The sequence below is a fragment of the Bubalus kerabau genome, chromosome 1 (genome assembly GCF_029407905.1).
Source record: "Bubalus kerabau isolate K-KA32 ecotype Philippines breed swamp buffalo chromosome 1, PCC_UOA_SB_1v2, whole genome shotgun sequence".
Classification (NCBI taxonomy): Eukaryota; Metazoa; Chordata; class Mammalia; order Artiodactyla; family Bovidae; genus Bubalus; species Bubalus kerabau.
Genome location: NC_073624.1, coordinates 243,981,293 through 244,000,532, shown reverse-complemented (window position 1 = coordinate 244,000,532; position 19,240 = coordinate 243,981,293). Strand labels below are relative to the sequence as shown.

The 19,240-nt window shown below is 37.6% G+C and overlaps 1 long non-coding RNA gene across 1 annotated transcript; it reads right to left on the bottom strand.

Moving 5' to 3' along the window:
* Nucleotides 1-5,583: 5,583 nt before the first annotated feature.
* On the bottom strand, nucleotides 5,584-16,063 carry LOC129642281 (uncharacterized). The gene is made up of 3 exons (XR_008709589.1): nucleotides 15,937-16,063; nucleotides 5,895-6,170; nucleotides 5,584-5,754 (listed from the first exon to the last, which is right to left on the bottom strand). It is a non-coding gene; the product is annotated as an uncharacterized LOC129642281 (long non-coding RNA).
* Between the last annotated feature and the right edge of the window lie 3,177 nt (nucleotides 16,064-19,240).

The following is a 19,240-nucleotide window of genomic DNA, read 5'->3' as shown; positions in this document are numbered from 1 at the left end:
CTGTCATTTCCCAAAAGTCAAATTTTGTAGGTATGATTACGAGTGGGTCATGACTCCCTTTTTCTAACCACGCTCAATTAATTTGTTATACATGTTTTATTCTGCTGTGGTTAAAAAACAAAACAAAACAAAAAAAACTGCCTTATTTTTCCCAGTTGATTTGTGAAGAAAATCAGTATTAAAGAAATGGAGTTCTAATACCTGAAACATGTAGAATAAATGTGGGAAAGTGGAGATTAGTTGGAGTGCAATGATACTTTACTTAGATTTATTTAGGTGAGTGTGGTAATATTGATTTGAATTGGTGTCCTTAAGTATAATTTATGAGAAGAAAGCAAGTGCTGGAAAGGTTAAGATTAAATGATTAAGTTGATTATAATATCTCTAGCATATGGATAATTCCACTTGAGCCTGTGATGAAATTGCTCTGAAATGTTTAAAGCAAGATATCTGCTCAAATTAATTTGCTTCCATCGCATCTTTCCCCTAGCTGTGAAAATACATATTAATCTCTGAGCCTTTTGCTTTTCATCTGGCACTTTTATATGTAAAAAAACAAAAAACAAAAAACAGCCTGCCTAGATTTCATCCTTGCCTTCAGCTATGACCTCATAAGAGTGTATATCAATGCCATAGGAAGCCTCAATTCTCTTTGGAATGAAGGTAAAAATAGGTTTTCACATAAGAAAGAAAAAAGGTGGATAGGGTTTAGAAAGGAGACTCAAAAATCATAACTGTTAAACTTGACTATCCAGTCCTAGAAACATCCTTTGAAGTGTGAAGGAGGTAGATTTTAGAGAAACAAATGGAAATTTTATTTCATGAGGCAAATGGCTGATTCTCTGATTTTATTTGTACCCATTTCATCTCCTGTATTAGACTGGGAGATCTTGTGGGCAGGGGTCTGTTCCTACATGTCTTATCATTCACATCTGCCAAAATACAAACACTGTCAGTAGAGCTGAGATGAATTGAGATTGGTTTTTCCAGAAGGTTAACTGGGGGAAATGAAGAATTGAGAGCTTTTCCCCAAAAAAGTTATTTGTGGTATCTCTTTAGTAGAGGGCTAATATAAGCCAGGGACTGCTTTTGGGGAGTCCTATGCTGGTCAAACTTTGGGTAGTTTCCTCTTGTCTATTAAAGTAAGCATCCTAATTGGTCTGTTTGCTTCCAATTGTAATCTGACACAATTCATTTTACACAGAGCAGCCAGAGCTGTAATATTTTAACAAGTGAAAGTGAAAGTCACTTAGTCATGTACGGTTCTTTGCAAACCAATGGAATGTAGCCTACCAGGCTCCTCTGTCCATGGAATTCTCCAGACAAGAATACTGACTGGAGTGGGTTGCCATTCCCTTCTCCAGGGGATCTTCCCAACCTAGGGATTGAACCTGGGTCTCCTGCATTGCAGGCAGATTCTTTACTGTCTGAGCCACCAGGGAAGCCCAACGTATGTCAAATCATCCTGTTTCAAAATACTCCAGTGCTTTCTCTTACCGCAGTCTGCAGGGCCTTGCACTGTCCTCCCCGTGCAGTTACAGCTTGAGGCCACTCTGGCTCTTTCTCCAAAACTATATGCCCCAGCCACACAGGCTCCTCTCTGTTCTTTGTTTTTGCTGTTGTCTTAATTAATTAGTTTTCATTGAAGTATAATTGCTTTACAATATTGTGTTAGTCTCTGCTGTACAACAGCATGAATCAGTTATATGCATAAATATATCCCTTCCTCTGGAGCCTCCCATTCACTTTCCATCCCACCTCTCTAGGTCATCACAGAGCACTGAGATGAGTTCCTTGTATGATACAGCAGCTTGCCACTAGCTATTTAGTTTACACATGATAGTGTATGTATGTCAAGTCCAGTCTCCCAATCCATCCCACCCTCCTCTCCTGCTTTGCGTCCACAGGTCTTTCTTCTACATTTGTGTCTCTGTTTTTGCCCTGGTTCGTTTGTGCCATTTTTCTAGATTCCACATATATGCATTACTAAACGATACTTGTTTTTCTTTTTCTGACTAATTTCACTCTTCTAGTTCTATTCATCCTCTGTTCTTTGAACATTTTTTTTTGGATCTACTTTTCCTTCTTTCTGTCAAGCTCTCTCCTAGACTTTTTCACATGTTAATAAGAGAATATATGTTCATCTTTTAACTCCTTCAACTTCAGATCCAAATGTAATCTGAGGGAGACTTTTCCTATTCTAAAGTAGGCCTAACCCAGATTCTTTACCCAGATTCTTTTAATCTATTATTTGTATCATAAATCAGCACATCACCCTGATTTATGTGCTGTGTAACATTTGTCACAATTTTAATATTCTTAGTCTTATTAAATTTTACTTGTATTGACTTCTTTGTCTCTTGTTACTAGCCTAATGTTCATGAAAACAGAGGTTTTACTCTTTGGTTCTTTTGTGTATCTCCAGTACCTACTAAAGTTACCAGAATGTATAGATACTCATTAAATTTTGTGAAGGACTCAATAGATGAATAGTATATGTAACTCTTAACTTCATAACTTTAATGGCATAGGGAATTTCCCCTTGGTTACAATTATGTATGATGCCTTTTACCATCCTATTGGAGCAGCTATTTAGAAGAGATATGGATCCTCTTTATATAGTCTTAAAGTCAGGGGCAGATTGTGAAACTCACACATGACTAAATGGATGCAGTGAAATGATAATGCTAAGTAATGTGGAATTTAGGGCCTAAAGGACCTTTTTGCTATAGAATGTCATTGCCTCTAGGTGTTTTCAGAAAATAGAGGTAGGAAATATATGTGTGAATACCAACCTGTGTGTGTGTGTATATATATATAATTTTATGTATTTTATATAAAATTATATAACTGCATTCACAGGTTGATATATATATGTGTATGTATGTATATATATGTTTATGTATGTATATATATGTGTGTGTGTGTGTGTGTATATAAATATATAATTATGTACAATGCACTGTCCATCTGTATCAATGTTAAGCTAAACATGAATTTGTGCTAATGTTTCTGACATTTATCCAGTACCACATGGATTACTCTAGTCTTCCTCCCTTCAGTTCAGTTCAGTTCAGTTGGGTCCAACTCTTCGTGACCCCGTGAATCACAGCACGCCAGGCCTCCCTGTCCATCACCATCTCCCGGAGTTCACTCAGACTCAGTCCATCGAGTCAGTGATGCCATTCGGCCATCTCATCCTCTGTTGTCCCCTTCCCTTCCTGCCCCCAATCCCTCCCAGCATCAGGGTCTTTTCCAGTGAGTCACCTCTTCGCATGAGGTGGCCAAAGTATTGGAGTTTCAGCCTCAGCATCAGTCCTTCCAATGAACACCCTGGACTGGTCTCCTTTAGAATGGACTGGTTGGATCTCCTTGCAGTCCAAGGGACTCTTGAGAGTCTTCTCCAACACCACAGTTCAGAAGCATCAATTCTTCAGCACTCAGCTTTCTTCACAGTCCAAATCTAACATCCATACATGACCACTGGAAAAACCATAGCCTTGACGAGATGGACCTTTGTTGGCAAAGTAATGTCTCTGCTTTTTAATATGCTATGCAGGTTGGTCATAACTTTCCTTCCAAGGAGTAAGCGTCTTTTAATTTCATGGCTGCAATCACCATCCGCAGTGATTTTGGAGCCCAGAAAAATAAAGTCAGCCACTGTTTCCACTGTTTCCCCATCTATTTCCCATGAAGTGATGGGACCAGATGCCATGATCTTAGTTTTCTGAATGTTGAGCTTTAAGCCAACTTTTTCACTCTCCTCTTTCACTTTCATCAAGAGGCTTTTTACTTCCTCTTCACTTTCTGCCATAAGGGTCATGTCATCTGCATATCTGAGGTTACTGATATTTCTTCCAGCAATCTTGATTCCAGCTTGTGCTTCTTCCAGCCCAGCGTTTCTCATGATGTACTCTGCATATAAGTTAAATAAGCAGAGTGATAATACACAGCCTTGATGTACTCCTTTTCCTATTTGGAACCAGTCTGTTGTTTCATGTCCAGTTTTGTTACTTCCTAACCTGCATATAGGTTCTCCCTTACTTATCTGTAATCTTTCACTCCAACAGTGAGAAACCTGGCTTCTACCATCTGATATCCATTTACTTATTTGTTCAATCCTAGTACATATATCCTGTGATTTTAGAATTATTAACCCATATCCCTATGGGAAACCACTTTAGCAACTACTGTGCATAAAGTGCTGACCTACAGTTCTTTTGGTCTTTAGAGTTATAGCCCAGCATTGTTTCCCATGTTACTCAGGGCAGCACTTTTCCTTCTACACAGTTAGATACTTTGCCAGTGTCTGCATTGCATCTTGGGCTCCTCAATCTCCTAGTTGATTGGTCTATTTATATATATTAAGGTTAATTTTTTTGTGTTGTAAGAATGTATGAATATTGATGAATATATAGCATCATGTATCTAACATTACATTGCTATACAGAATAATTTCACAGACCTAAAAAATCTCCTTTCTTCATCTATTGAAATACCTGTCAAATACTAATCTTTTTCATCATCTGTATAGTTTTGCTTTTTTCAGAATGCCATACAAGTGGAAATGTACAAAAGGTAGCCTTTTCAGATGGACTTGTTTCATTTAGCAGCATGTATGTGAGATTCATCATTGTCTTTGCATGGTTGATGAGCTCATTGCTTATTATTGCTGAGTAGCATTTCATTGTATGCACACATCAAGTTTGTCTATCCCTTCATCTTTTGAAGGACTTCTTGCTTGCTTTTTGTTTTTGATGATAATGAATAAAGCTGCTTAAACATTCATTTGAAGGTTTTGTGTGGACATAAATTTTGACTCATTTGGTTAAGTCCTAAAACCTTGATTACTAGGGTATATGGCAATGATTTACTTAGGTTTGTAAGAAACTGTTAAGCTTCCAAAGTTAATATACCATTTGCCTTCCCACCAGCAATGAGTAATAGTTCCTATTACTCCATGTAATTGATAGAGTTAGTGTTTTGGATTTTAGTCATTGTAATAGGTGTGTAGTGATATCAAATTGTTGTTTTACTTTGCATTTTCCTAATGAAAAAGGATGCTGGGTGCTTTTTTCTTATGCTTATTTACTATCTCTGCATCTTCTCTGGGGAGATGTCTGTTCAGAAATTTTGGCTATTTTTAAATTATCTTGGCTATTTTAAAATGTGTTTTATTGTTGAGTTTTAAGATTTCTATGCATGTTTTAGATAAAAGCCCTTTATCAGATATTTGATTTTCAAATATTTTCTCTGTTTGTGGCTTGTCTTTATAGTCTCTCAACAGTGTCTTTAACAGAACAGTGTTTAATTTTAATGAAGTCCAACTTATCAGATACTTTTCAGGAATTATGCCTTGGTGCTCTGCCTAAGAACTCATCACTAAACCTGAGGGCATACACATTTTCTCCTGATGGTTATTTTTCAGAGTACAAATAATTTTTTTTTTACTGCAGGAAGCATCTGTGATAACTGCAATTAATGATTTTTTAAAAACTTTCAGCCAAATGTCTATATTTTATTAATAAGAAAGATGACTTTTAATTTTGTACCAGAGATGGTTATGAAATACTGCTTACATAACATACAGAAATAAAGTCAAAGTCATTTAAAAGCATTTGTAAAATATTTCCAATTGCAGTGCTAGGCAGTTGAGGATTAATTTTCTTTCATTATTATTATACCTGTAAGATAATAGGTCCATTCATCCCCCTTCACATGTAGATAATTCCCTTTATTGTTAAACGGAGTTTTCTGTGTAAGAAGAAAGGGAAACATTTAAACTTTAAAGGGAGAAACCAATACCAACTGCTCAGGAGGCCATGTTCTCTCAACCAGTAGATGTCATTCTTCCACTATTTTAATGTGACTTTCTAATCGCTACCTTTAGTTACCTGTCTTGATGACAGACCAGTTTCATTTCAGTCTATATTTCTCTTGATATTTGTTCCAAGTTGGTATCTTTCCCCTTCCACAATAGGAATCATGCCAGAGTGTGAAGTTGGGGTGGTTTGACAAAAGTGACTGTTGATAAGATTCTGTCTTTCAGTCATTTAGCCCTTGGTGTGGAATATTTATCTACTTATTCAGTTCACAGTAAAACAATGATTAACTTGAAATTGAGAGACATTCTGTTCTCATCTGTCTTTCAGAGTAGGGCATTCCATGATCTTTTTGGGGATAAAGATAAACAGGAAAATGTTACTTATAGTTTGTGTAAGGTTCAAACAGAGCAGTCAGGAAACACAGGGGCCATATTTGCTTTGCCCTTCAGATGCAGACATGGAGATGTCATCTCTTTCTTGAGCGGACAATCCCTTACCAAATCCCATCTAATTGCCCCTCCTTCATGCTCTCATTACACTTTTTAACTATATAGTGAAAGTGAAAGTGAAGTCGCTCAGTCTCCGACTCTTTGCAACCCCATGGACTGTAGGACTTAATTATCCTGCACTAGTATCTATAAATAGGCACACCACCCCTCTATTAACCCACATTAATTTAATTAGTAAATATTTATGGTATCTGATTGTTTCAAGCACATTTCAGGCAATGGAAACACTATGGTGTATGTCACAGTAATTGCTTGTAGGACAGTGAGGGACAGGGAGAATCTGGATAAGAAAATAGCTAGTGACTCTCCAAGATAAAAATGTTACCAAAGAACTAAAGAGAGACTATTATGGAAGCGTAGGGAAAGAACATCTTTCAGTCTTGGGGAATCAAGATAGTTTTCCAGAAAATATGATACCTAAGCAGAATTCTTAAGTATTAATAAGAAATATGCAGGAGGATGCAGCTAGGGTGTGATAGCAAAAGACAAAATGTAATTTTAGGAAAAGTGCATTTACTTTTTTCCACTGTTTTATTCCTGGTACTTAGAACCATAAATAGTGATTGTTGTTGTTGTTCAGTTGCTCAGTTGTGTCCAACTCTTTGTGACCTCATGGACTGCAGCACACCAGGCTTCCCTGTCCTTCACCATCTCCTGGAGCTTACTCAAATTCTTGTCTAGCGAGTTCTTCACTGTTTTATCCCTTGTACTTAGAACCATGAATGTTCGGTTCAGTTCAGTTCAGTTGCTCAGTCGTGTCTGACTCTTTGTGACCCCATGAATCGCAGCACGCCAGGCCTCCCTGTCCATCACCAACTCCTGGAGTTCACTCAAACTCACATCCATCGAGTCGGTGACGCCATCCAGCCATCTCATCCTCTGTCGTCCCCTTCTCCTCCTGCCCCCAATCCCTCCCAGCATCAGAGTCTTTTCCAATGAGTCAATTCTGCTTGAAGTGGCCAAAGTACTGGAGTTTCAGCCTCAGCATCATTCCTTCCAAAGAATACCCAGGACTGATCTCCTTTAAAATGGACTGGTTGGATAGCCTTGCAGTCCATGGGAGTCTTAAGAGTTTTTATAATTGCATAAATGGGTAGGTAAATTTCAAGAACCCAAGATTGAAGAGACAATTCTCCTAGGGAGATTGATTGATTCAAAATGTTGGTGTAGAAGGATGTGTGCTCATCTTCTCTTGCAAAAACACCAAAATCTCAACTAGCTGTTGAATAACCATTGACAGGAGGACAGTGGAACCCACCAAATAAAGATACCCTATATTCAAGGCCAAAGGAGAAGCTGAAACTGTATGATAGGAGGGACACAGTCATGATAAAATCAAATCTCATAGTTGCCATTTGGGTAACCCACAAATTGGAGAACAATAATTCCAAAGAAGTTCTTACACTGTTCTGAAAGTTCTGAGTCTCACATCAACCTTCTCAGCCTGGGGATTGGCAAAGAGTTTAGGAATCCCCAGGAAATCTTATTTTGAAGGTTGGTGGGATTGGATTGTGGGACTTCTACAGAACTGGGGGAAATAGAGACTTCACTCTTAGAGGGCACAAAAAAACCATGTTCACACCAGGACCTAGGGGAAAGAAGCAGTAACCCAGGACACTGAACCAGTGAGTGTTGGAGGGTCCCCTATGGAGGTGTGGGTTGGCAGTGGCTTGCCACATGGACCACGCCACTGGGAGCAGCAACAGTCCTGGGAGGTGCCCCTTGGAGTGAACCCTCTTGGAGGTCACCATTAGCTCTACTCCAGGGCTGGGTTGCCTCAGGCCAAACAACTAACAGGGAGGGGTAACACAGCCCCACCCATCATCAGACAATTGGATAAAGTTTTACTGGGCACAGCCCTGCCACCAGAGCAAGATCAGTTTTTCCCCACTACTAGTCCCTCCCATCAAGAAGCTCGCACAAGCCTCTTACTCTCATTCACCAGAGGGCAGGCAGAAGAGGCAAGAAGAATTAAACAATCCCACTGCCTCCAGAAGGAAAATCACAATCACAGAAAGCTAATAAAGATGAGAAGGCATAGGATTATGTCCCAGATGAAGGAATAAGATAAATCCCCAGAAAAACAAGTAAATGAAATGGAGATAGGCAATCTTCCAGCAAAAGAATTCAGAATAATGATAGTGAAGATGATTCAGGATCTCTGAAAAAAAAAAATGGAGAAGATGCAATAAATGTTTTCCAAAGACCTAGAAGAAGTAAAGAACAAACAGAGATGAACAATACACTTGAAGGAATCAGTAGCAGAGTAACGGAGGCAGAAGAACAGATAAGTGACCTGAAAGACAGAATGGTGGAAATCACTGCCACAAAACAGAATATGGAAAAGACTAAAATATCTTAAACATAGAACAGTTAATATACCTACTATTTTAAATAGCCTCATAGTCATATTAGCAAGAGAAGAGAAGGAAAAAAAAAAATCACTTTTTCCCAACTAGTGGTTTCTCTAAAAGACATTATCTTTCAACGTTATTCTCAATGATTAGCCATAATGGTATATATAGTTCTCATGTACATTTTTGAATTCTGGAAAATATGGAGGCTAAATACATGAACTTTTAAGTAAGATTATGCTTTTTAAATCTAAGTCATGCCATTTTAAAAGCTTTTAAGTCCCTAATAACTATTCACCCAATTTTCTCTATATGGCTTATGAAAAACAGGGAAAATGGTTATTTCACTTAAGTACGTATTTTCATAATTCTAGTGTTCATAAATATCTTAACTTATCTATCAATTTGGCTAGGTATTCAACGCAGTTCAACCCATTTTGTGGTGTGTCTCCAATCAGCTATCAAAACATCTTAACTGCTAGTAAAATGTATTTCAATACTTAAGTTTACAGTCCTCAGATTTTTCTTAAGTTTTAAAGATTTGCACAGCTTGAAAAGTTGGGAAGAAAAGAGAAATTATTTCCTCAAGAAATGAAGTAAAGGGTTTGATATAGATATGTTTTGAGGTGTTTATGTAGTAGAAAGTTTTTAAAGTATTGAACTTTATTCTTTAAAAATAGTAAGATAAAACATCACAGTATATATTAGAATATTTGGTGACTTTAATTTTTTTTTACAGCTCTTTCATAAGTGGCCCAATTAGAGAGACAATTTTGACCACCAATTCTCATGCATTTCACCCCTTGATATGGGTTCCCCAAAGTCTTCTCCAGTATGTACATGTATATACATATTTGAGATTATTGTATAGATATTGGAGTATATTTAGTATTCAATTCCAATTGACAAAAAAATTGGAGCACAGTATCAGTAAAAATAATAAAAACAACAATAAAAATATCATGGCTATTAGGGCCCATTGAAATAATTTTAGTGTATTAAGGTTAATATGTTCATAATGATACTTAAAAGGAAAATATAGTATATTTTTTTATATACTTAGAAAGTATAAAAGTTACATAGTGTTAAAAAGGTTCAATAGCATAATTTCTTATGGATGTACCAGTGGCTTTTTATAGCTGGCATTTATTCTTTGGCTGCTGGCATCTTTTTTGATACATTGACATTTGAACACTCCAGTTGTTAATTTTTTTTTCAAATTTATCTTCATGATTTGGATAAGTATATACACATACTTATACATATATTTGTAAAAAATATTATATTCATTAGATATTTGTCTTTATATTACATCTAACAAAATTATTTTTCTAACTGTATAAGCAGTGAAGAATGAACACAAGGGAGTTGTAAATTAAGACAAGTAGTCTTAGAAATCTGAGAGCTCTATTGTATGGCAAGGAATGATAAGTTCCTAACAATTATCAAGTAGAAAAATTTACACAGCCTGTCTCTGGATATTAAATTAGGCAAATTTCTCAAAAAAAGACAGGTAACTACTAGACTCAATTTCTTACTTCCTCAGAGATGAAACCTCTACATGGCCCTGCTAATTGCAATATTCTATTGATAAGGGATGCATCAATTATTAAATAATTCTAATGGATCAGGTCAATATGGTAAACTGAAAGAACAATGGATTGAATCATGCGAGCTTTAAAAGGGGACTCTAAGAGTCCATCTTACCCTTACAATTGGATTTCACAATCGTTTTCCTGATGGACATCTCAAAGTAAGCCTATCTATTATTCTAGGATGACAAAAAACTAGTTTAAAAATGGTTCACAAATTTCTTAAACCTTTGGTGTTATTTTCAGAAAAAATTGTATAAGTGTCCCCTGGAGGAGGAAATAGCAAATCCCTCCAGTATTCTTGCCTGGAAAATTCCTTGGACAGGTGAGCCTGGCAAGCTACAGTCCTTGGGGTTGCAAAGAGTTGCACACAGCTGAGCATAAGCATGCAACACCTAAGTGCAGGGTTAACTTGTACGATACATGTATTTATCTGGTTTGTCTACTTAACAAGGTTTGAAGCATCCAAAAAATGCAGGCAAGATAATGCCCATAAACTGTCACTCCTCATCCTCAAAACCATGAATGTGTTAACTTATATGGAAAAAGGGAGTTTTGTAGATGTGATTACAGACCTTGAGATTAGTTGAATATCCTGGATTATCTGGATGAGTTCAAACTAATCATGAGTCCTTAAACTCAGAGATCATTTTTCTGCTGTGGTTAAAGGGAGAGATGATTATGTAACAAGAGCCAGAAAGATTTAGTTTTACTGGTTTGGAAGATGCCCATGGGACAAGTAGTATGGGTGGCCTCTAAAAGCTGGAAATGGTAAGGAAACAGATTTTCCCTGATAGATTCCAGAAAGGAACATAATAATGCTGACACCTTGATTTTAACTCACTGAAGTGTGTGTCAGAGTTCTTTCTGTCAAAACTGTAAGGGGGGAGAGAACAAGATGGCGGAGTAGGTGGATGTGGAATACATCTCTCTTCATGGATACATCAGGAATACACCTTCAGACACAGACATGCATGCAGAATACCAGCTGAGAGTGGACAGGACTACCTGACCAGTGGAAAAGAATATCTGGAACAACCCAAAACTCGGTAGGATGAAGGAACTAGGGGGAAAAACAGGAGTGTTAGTAGCATCAGACCTGTCCTCAGTGGGTGGGGGAACTGAAGCGGGGGTCCCATTTCCACATTGGGGCAATTGTATGAGTCAGAGGAGAAACGTTTAAGGCTGAGACTGAAATAGCTGATCTGTGGCAGCCGAAATGGACAGTCCTTGCCGCAGCCATACATACCCCAGACAGGAGCGCTGGTTCCCCGGAAGGCGCAGCAGCTCGGAGCTGGAGTTAATGGGTTGTGGAGAAATCCCAGGGTGAGGGCTGCTGTTGACTTCAGAGAGACAGATGGAGGGGATGTGAGGGAGGAGATTGTGGTGGGAAATGCCTGTGGAAGAAAACCGGGCAGCCTTGGAAGCAAGGCGATACTGCTGAGGGAGTGGAGCCATCACCATAGCTTCTCTCTCCCCACAGTCCGGCAACGGCAGCTGAACAATAGAGAGGCTGGCCCATCAAACACCTGACGCACTAAACTACAGAGTAGGACCCCAGCCAGGGTGCCCATTTAAGTGCCTGAGGCACCAATCTACAGAGTAGTACCCCAACTAGGGGGGCCTCTCTCTGTGCCTGATGCTCCAAACAACAGAGAAGGGCCTCAGGAAAAGGAGCCCTCTAAGTGTCTGAACAGGGGGAGCTATGGAGAAAGACTAGCCAAAGGGGCCTTCTGATCGCCAGCTACAAAAGGCTCAAAAAAAGACTCTGATAGGGCCATAACTCCTGTGGTGGAGGCAGTCTGTGTCCCTGCACACTTGGCACCACCAGAGTCCCTGCAAGGCAAGCAGCTTCGCCACCTTCACACTCAACTCTCACTGGGGCAGAGCTACCACAGGCAAAAAAAAGTCTTGCAACCCACACAGGGTCACTTCTGTTGTGTCCGGCTCTTTGCAACCCTGTAGACTGTGGCCTTCCAGATTGCTCCAGGCAAGAATTCTGGAGCATATTAGCCAATACTGGTTGCTGTACCCTTCTGGAGCACTATATTTCCTGCTGTCCTAGCTGCCAACTCCCCTGAGTACCTGGTATTGCCAGAACCCCTGCGACCCAAGGAGCTGCACCACCTCCACACCTGGCCCTCACAGGGGCAAACCCAAGTCCTCCAGGGCCGCCTCAGGAGCAAACCCCACTGGACGACCCACATGCAGGGGAGGAAATAAAACCACAGTTGAAACCCATGGGCATTGTAGCTAAGGAAGAAGACCCAAAACCTTTCCACCAGCTGTACAAGCTGAAGATTAAATCCACATGATCAACTAGGCAGACTCTGTGTCTATGGAATATATAAAAGGTCATTGAGAGCTCCCACAAAAGAAAAATGCACTAGTTCTGATAGCTGTGGACACTGGACTCAAGAACATACAGGAGAAGGACCAGATTAGAATCTGAGCTGCCCCCACAGAAGGTCCAGAGACCAGCATAGTGTTGGAGGGCATCCTAGGGAGGCAAGGTGGACTCTGACTCCCAGTGAGGGAAAGGACTCTGGCAGCAGTGACTCAATAAAAATATTTATTATTCTTATTTTTTGACTTGTTCTGTAGAAACTTTTGGATTTTTTCTCCCATCCCCCTTTTTTTTTCTTTTGTAGTTGTCAATTTTATTGGCATTATGAGATCCAATTAAGCTTTTGAGCTTTTTTTTTTTTTTCTCAGTCACAATTTTTATTGTTGTTATAAACCTCTGCCTCTATGTCGGGCTTTTACAGTTCTGTGAAGTTTTCCTTTTCTCTTTTTAAAAATTTTTAAGCCTATTATTTTTCTACATTTATTCTTTTGTTTGCTTTTCCTACTGTTCTTTTCCCCTTGCAGTTAATCTTTATATATATAAATCTTCTTCATTTACCTCTATTTAACTTTGCATATCTATCTTGCTTTCCTTTCCTCTCAACATATTTTTTAGTTTTGTTTTCATTGCTTAATTCCCCACGTGGCACCTTGCTTTAGTTTTGTTTTCCAGTTTGTGCTTTAGTTAGTTTTGTTCTTAACTGGTAAATATAATTCTTTATTTCCTTTGTTCACTGGGTCAATCTACTGTACTTTATTTTTGTTGGACTGTTTTGACTTTGCTCATTGGTATATATGTATATTCCATTATTTTAATTATTATTTGCCTGATTTTGGAAATGTCATTTGGGGTTCATTTTTGGTTTCTCATTTTTGTATATTTGTTTTCATCTCACTTAATGCCATAACAAACCACTTGTAGAATCTTTGTTCCTGAACAGGGATCAAGCCATGAGCCTTTGGAGTGGGAGCACTAACTCCAAGACCGTAGACTACCAGAGAACTAACTCTAGGGAGTATCAAATGGTGAGAACTCACACAAATGAAACCCCTTGAATACAAGACCTGGCATCACCCAACCACCAGTAGTACCCTGTGCAGGATGCCTCATCTAAACAACAAACAAAGCAAAAATACAAACCCAATCATCAGCAGACAGGATTGCCACCTCACTCAGCCTTGCCCATCAGAAGAAAAACAACCAAATAAAAACTCAGCACAAATCTCACCCTATGTGAAGCTTACACAAACGACTGGACCAACCTTAGGAGGCCAGAAACCAAAAAGAATAAAGATTTCAACCTTCTTCAAGGAAAAAATTCAACTTTCCTTGAAGCCTGGGTAAAGGAGACCTTGAACACAATATGTTAAAAAAAAATAATGAAAAGGCAGAGAAATACTACACAAATGAAGGAACAAACTAGAAACACAGACGTCGAAATAAATGAAGAGGAAATAGGCAAAATACCTGAAAAAGAATTCAGAATAATGATAGAAAAGATGATCAAAAAACTTGAAAACAAAATCGAGAAAATCCAAGAATCAATTAACAAAGAACTTGAAGAATTAAAGAATAAACATTCAGAGACAAACAACACAATTACTGAAATTAAAAATACTCTAGAAGGAATCAATAGCAGAATATATTAAGCAGAAGAACAAATCAGTGAGCTTGAAGATAAAATGGTGGAAATAACTTGTGAAGAGCAGAATAAAGTAAAAAGAATGAAAAGAACTGAGGATAGTCTCAGAGACCTCTGGGACAATATTAAATGCACCAAGATTCAAATTATAGAGGTCCCAGAAGAAGAAAAGAAAAAGAAACTGTATGAGAAATTTTTTGAAGAGATTATAGTTGAAAATTTCCCCAACATGGAAAAGGAAATAGTAGTCCAAGAGGCACAAAGAGTCCCATACAGGATAAACCCAAGGAGAAACATGCCAAGACACATACTAATCAAACTGATGAAGACTAAACACAAAGAAACTATATTAAAAGCAGCAAGGGAGAGGCAGCAAGTAACATACAAGGGAAATCCCATACGCTTAACAGCTGATCTTTCAGCAGAAACTCTGCAGGACAGAAGGGAGTGGCAGGATATATTTAAAGTACCGAAAGGGAAAAATCTACAAGATTACTGTACCTGGCAAGCATTTCATTCAAAATTGATGGAGAAATATAAAGGAAAAGGAAATACACAATTTGCCAAATTCTCTCCTTCCTAGCTCTGTGATCATGAGAGTCTGTGTCAAGATGGTGCTCTCATCAGTTTGAGTTCTGGAAACTCTCCATCATGCAGAGGCCCCTTGCCAATATAGAGTGTGATCTATCCTAGCTTGATGGATAATCAGCTTTACTAACAGTTTGAAAAAACTTCTAGAAGTAAGCTTTATGTTTATAATTGTTATAAGGCATAATTACATCCTTGAACAAATCACTGCTGTGAAAAGAATAACATGCTGAGTAATTTGAGTAATTCATGAACAGGCCACAGGACTTGCTGGGAGATGACATATTGATCAGATCACCAGGTCTGGGCTGAAAGAATGGAGTTTGTTTCACAAGTATAGCATTTAATGAATATTCTGTTTAGAATAGAAGGGGTTGAATGGAGAAGGGGTGGTTAGATTAATATCTATCTGATCTACTATCATCTTCTTCATTTACATCTAGTTCCTTCATAGCTCTATTTTCTTTGGATTTTATGAAATATACCAGTAGTCTTCAAATATTTTTTTTGCCTTGCATGAGAAAAATTGAATTGACTTTCAATTATGGTCAATGTGACAAAGTAACCCAAGTCAAAACTTTGAATTCTTAAATTAAAACTCATCAGTTTAGATGATTATGCTGTAATGATAAATATCGATCATTCCCACTATTTCATAAATTCTACAGTGTAGAAGAATCTCAGGAAATGACAGTGCCACATGAGCACAGAATACCTTCAAAAAACAGAGTTTATATTGGGCTGCTTAGACAATTTCTAAACATTTCAAATATTCCAAAAACAAGTTCCTCACCACCTCCTAGTTTACACTACCTCTGAAAATTCTTGCCAGTTTGTGTATTTTAACTGTGAAAAATACTGTCTTAGAAATTAATTTTCTTATTTACTATAGTGGTGATTCAGAGAAGGCAATGGCACCCCACTCCAGTACTTTTGCCTAGAAAATCCCGTGGATGGAGGAGCCTGGTGGGCTGCAGTCCATGGGGTCGCTAGAGTCAGACACGACTGAGCGACTTCACTTTCACTTTTCACTTTCATACATTGGAGAAGGAAATGGCAATCCACTCCGGTGTTCTTACCTGGAGAATCCCAGGGACGGGGAAGCCTGGTGGGCTGCCATCTCTGGGGTCGCACAGAGTCGGACACGACTGAAGCGACTTAGCAGCAGCAGCATAGTGGTGATTATGGATTGCATGCTCAAACTTCACACATCTAGGGAAAAAGTCATATTTAAAAACCCAAGATTAATAGATTAATGGATAAATGTACTTTTTAATTTTTTTTAACCTATTCTAGTCTAACTCTGAAATGATCTGTATTTGGTATTCACCTTTGAGGTGTTATAATAAGAGCTTCAGTGTGACTTTGAAACAAACAAAAGCCATCTAAACAAGTCGATTTTCTTGCATTGGTTTTCACAGTAAACCAGAGAATTTATTTTCCTGCCAAGAATATTTTGTTTGGTTAGGCTTGCCAAAGGGAGAACCAAGTAAAACTCTTTTTTGAGTAGAGGAATGTTTAAAGAATAGAGAGGCTTCTTTAACAGCTAACCTTACATATAGCTTTCATCTATTGCCTACACAGCCAACTGTTTGATTACCTTGCTTTTCTAATCCAAAGAGGCCAGTTTTGCACCAATGGCTTGGCTAATAGCGAATGTAGGCTAAATGTTTCTGAATTATAGCTACTATCCAAACTAGATTCTAAAATGCATCTGATAGGTTTAAATTTGACACTAGCCTTCTTACTAACAATTTGATCTTCACTTCTTCCTTGCTTAGCTACACTCCCTGTATTGTAGCTAAAAAACCAGAATGGTATTGTCATACTTCGGCTTAAAACATTTTGATGGTCGCTCACTGCATATGGATTAAAGTTTTAGATCTTTCAGTCTTCTGTGTCCTGGTCTGTATCTACTTCTCAGCCACTTGCTGCTGATATAATAATACCATATTATTGTGAATCATTTGCATACCTTGTGTAAGGTATTTGCTTATATTTACTCCTATCTGAAATGCCATCTCAGCCCTCCTTAATAGAATTCTATTCCCCAGCAACTCCTCCTGCTTGTGCCCCACTTCAGTCCACAGGCATGTACTCATTTCCAAGCATAGAGCCTGGATATGAAAAGTGCTTCATGAGAATTCCCTGACAGTCCAGCTGTTAGGACTCAGTTCTTTCACTGCCAAAGGAGGGCATGGTTTTGATCCTTGGTTGAGGAACTGAGATCCTGCAAGCCCAGCACAAACTAAAAAAATAATAAATAGTGCTTAGTAAATATTTATTGAATTGAATGAAATAGATTTATCTTAAAACATTCTAGAAGAGTAAGTAAAACTCTGGACTTCAAGGAGTGATTTAGTCAGTTCAAAAAGAAATGCAAGTCAAATCATCAAAACAGAAAATTAATAAGGAAACACAAGTCTTAAATGATACTTTAGATGAGATGGATCTTATTGATATCTTCAGGACATTCCATCCAAATGTAGAAGAAAATACCTTCTTTTCAAGTGCATATGGAACATTCTCCAGGATAGACCACATCTTGGGTTACAAATCAAACCTCAGTAAATTTAAGAAGATTGAAATCACATCAAGTATCTTCTCTGACCACAACAGTATGAGACTAGCTATCAGTTACAAGAAAAAAAACTGTAAGAAACACAAACACACAGAGATTAAACAACACATTTCTAAATAATCAACAGGTTACTGAAGAAATCAAAAGGGAAATCAAAAAATTCTAGAAACAAATGACAATGAAAACACGACAACTCAAAACCTATGGGATGCAGCAAAAGCAGTTCTGAGGGAAGTTTACAGCAATACAATCCTACCTCAAGAAACAAGAAAAACATTGAGTTGACAACCTAAATTTACACCTAAAACAACTGGAAAAAGAACAAAAAACCCCCAAAATTAGCAGAAGGAAAGAAATCATAAAGATCCAAGCAGAAATAAATAAAAAAGAAATGAAAGAAACAATAGTAAACATTAATAAAACTAAAAGCTGATTCTTTGAGAAGATAAACAGATTGACAAACCCTTAGCCAGACTCATCAAGAAAAAAAGAGAGAAGAATCAAATCAACAAAATTAGAAATGAAAAAAGAGAGGTTACAACAGACAATGCAGAAATACAAAAGGCTATAGAGACTCTTATGAACATCTATATGGCAATAGAATGAATAACCTGGAAGAAATGGACAGATTCCTAGAAAAGTTCAATCTTCCAAGACTGAACCATGAAGAAATAGAAATTACAACCCGATTACAAGCACTGAAATTGAAGCTGTGATCAAAAATCTTCCAAAAAATAAAAGCCCAGGACCAGATGGCTTCACAGTAGATTTCTATCAAACATTTGAGAAGAGCTAATGACTATCCTTTTAAAACTCATTCAGAAAATTGCAGAGGAAGGAACGCTTCCAAACTCATTCTACGAGGCCACTGTCACCCTGATACCAAAACCAGACAAAGACAGCACGAAAAGAGAAAACTACAGGCCAATATTACTGATGAACATAGATGCCAAAATCCTGAACAAAATTTTAGCAAACAGAATTCAGCAACACATCAAAAATCTCATAAACCATGATCAACCTGGATTTATCATGAATCCTTGGGATGCAAGGATTCTTCAATATACACAAATCAATCAGTGTGATATACCATATGAACAAATTGAAATATAAAAATCATATGATAATCTCAATATATGCAGAAAAAGCCTTTGACAAAATTCAGCACCCATTTATGATTAAAACTCTTCAAAATATGGACAGAGAAGACACTATCCCAACATAGTAAAGGCCATATATGATAAGCCTATAGCAAACATTATTCTCAATGGTGAAAAACTGAAAGCATTCCCCCTAAGATCAGGAACAAGACAAAGGTGTCCACTTTCACCATTATTTTTTCACATAGTTCTGGAAGTCCTAGCTACAGCAATCACAGAAGAAAAAGAAATAAAAGGAATCCAGATCAGAAAAGAAGAAGGAAAGCTCTCACTGTTTGCAGATAACATGATACTGTACATAGAAAACTCTAAAGATAGTATTAGAAAATTACAAAGCTAATCAGTGAATTTTGCAAAGTTGAAGGATACAAAATTAATACACAAAAATCACTTGTATTTTTATATACTAACAATGAAAAATCAGAAAGAAATTATGGAATCAATCCCATTCACCACTGCAACAAAAATAATTAAATATCTATGAATAAACTTACCTAAGGAGACAAAAGAACTGTACACAGAAATTTATAAGACACTGATGAAAGAAATCAAAGATGACATAAACAGATAGAGAGGTATTCCATGTTCCTGGGTAGGAAGAATCAATATTGTGAAAATGACTATACTAACAAATGCAGTCTT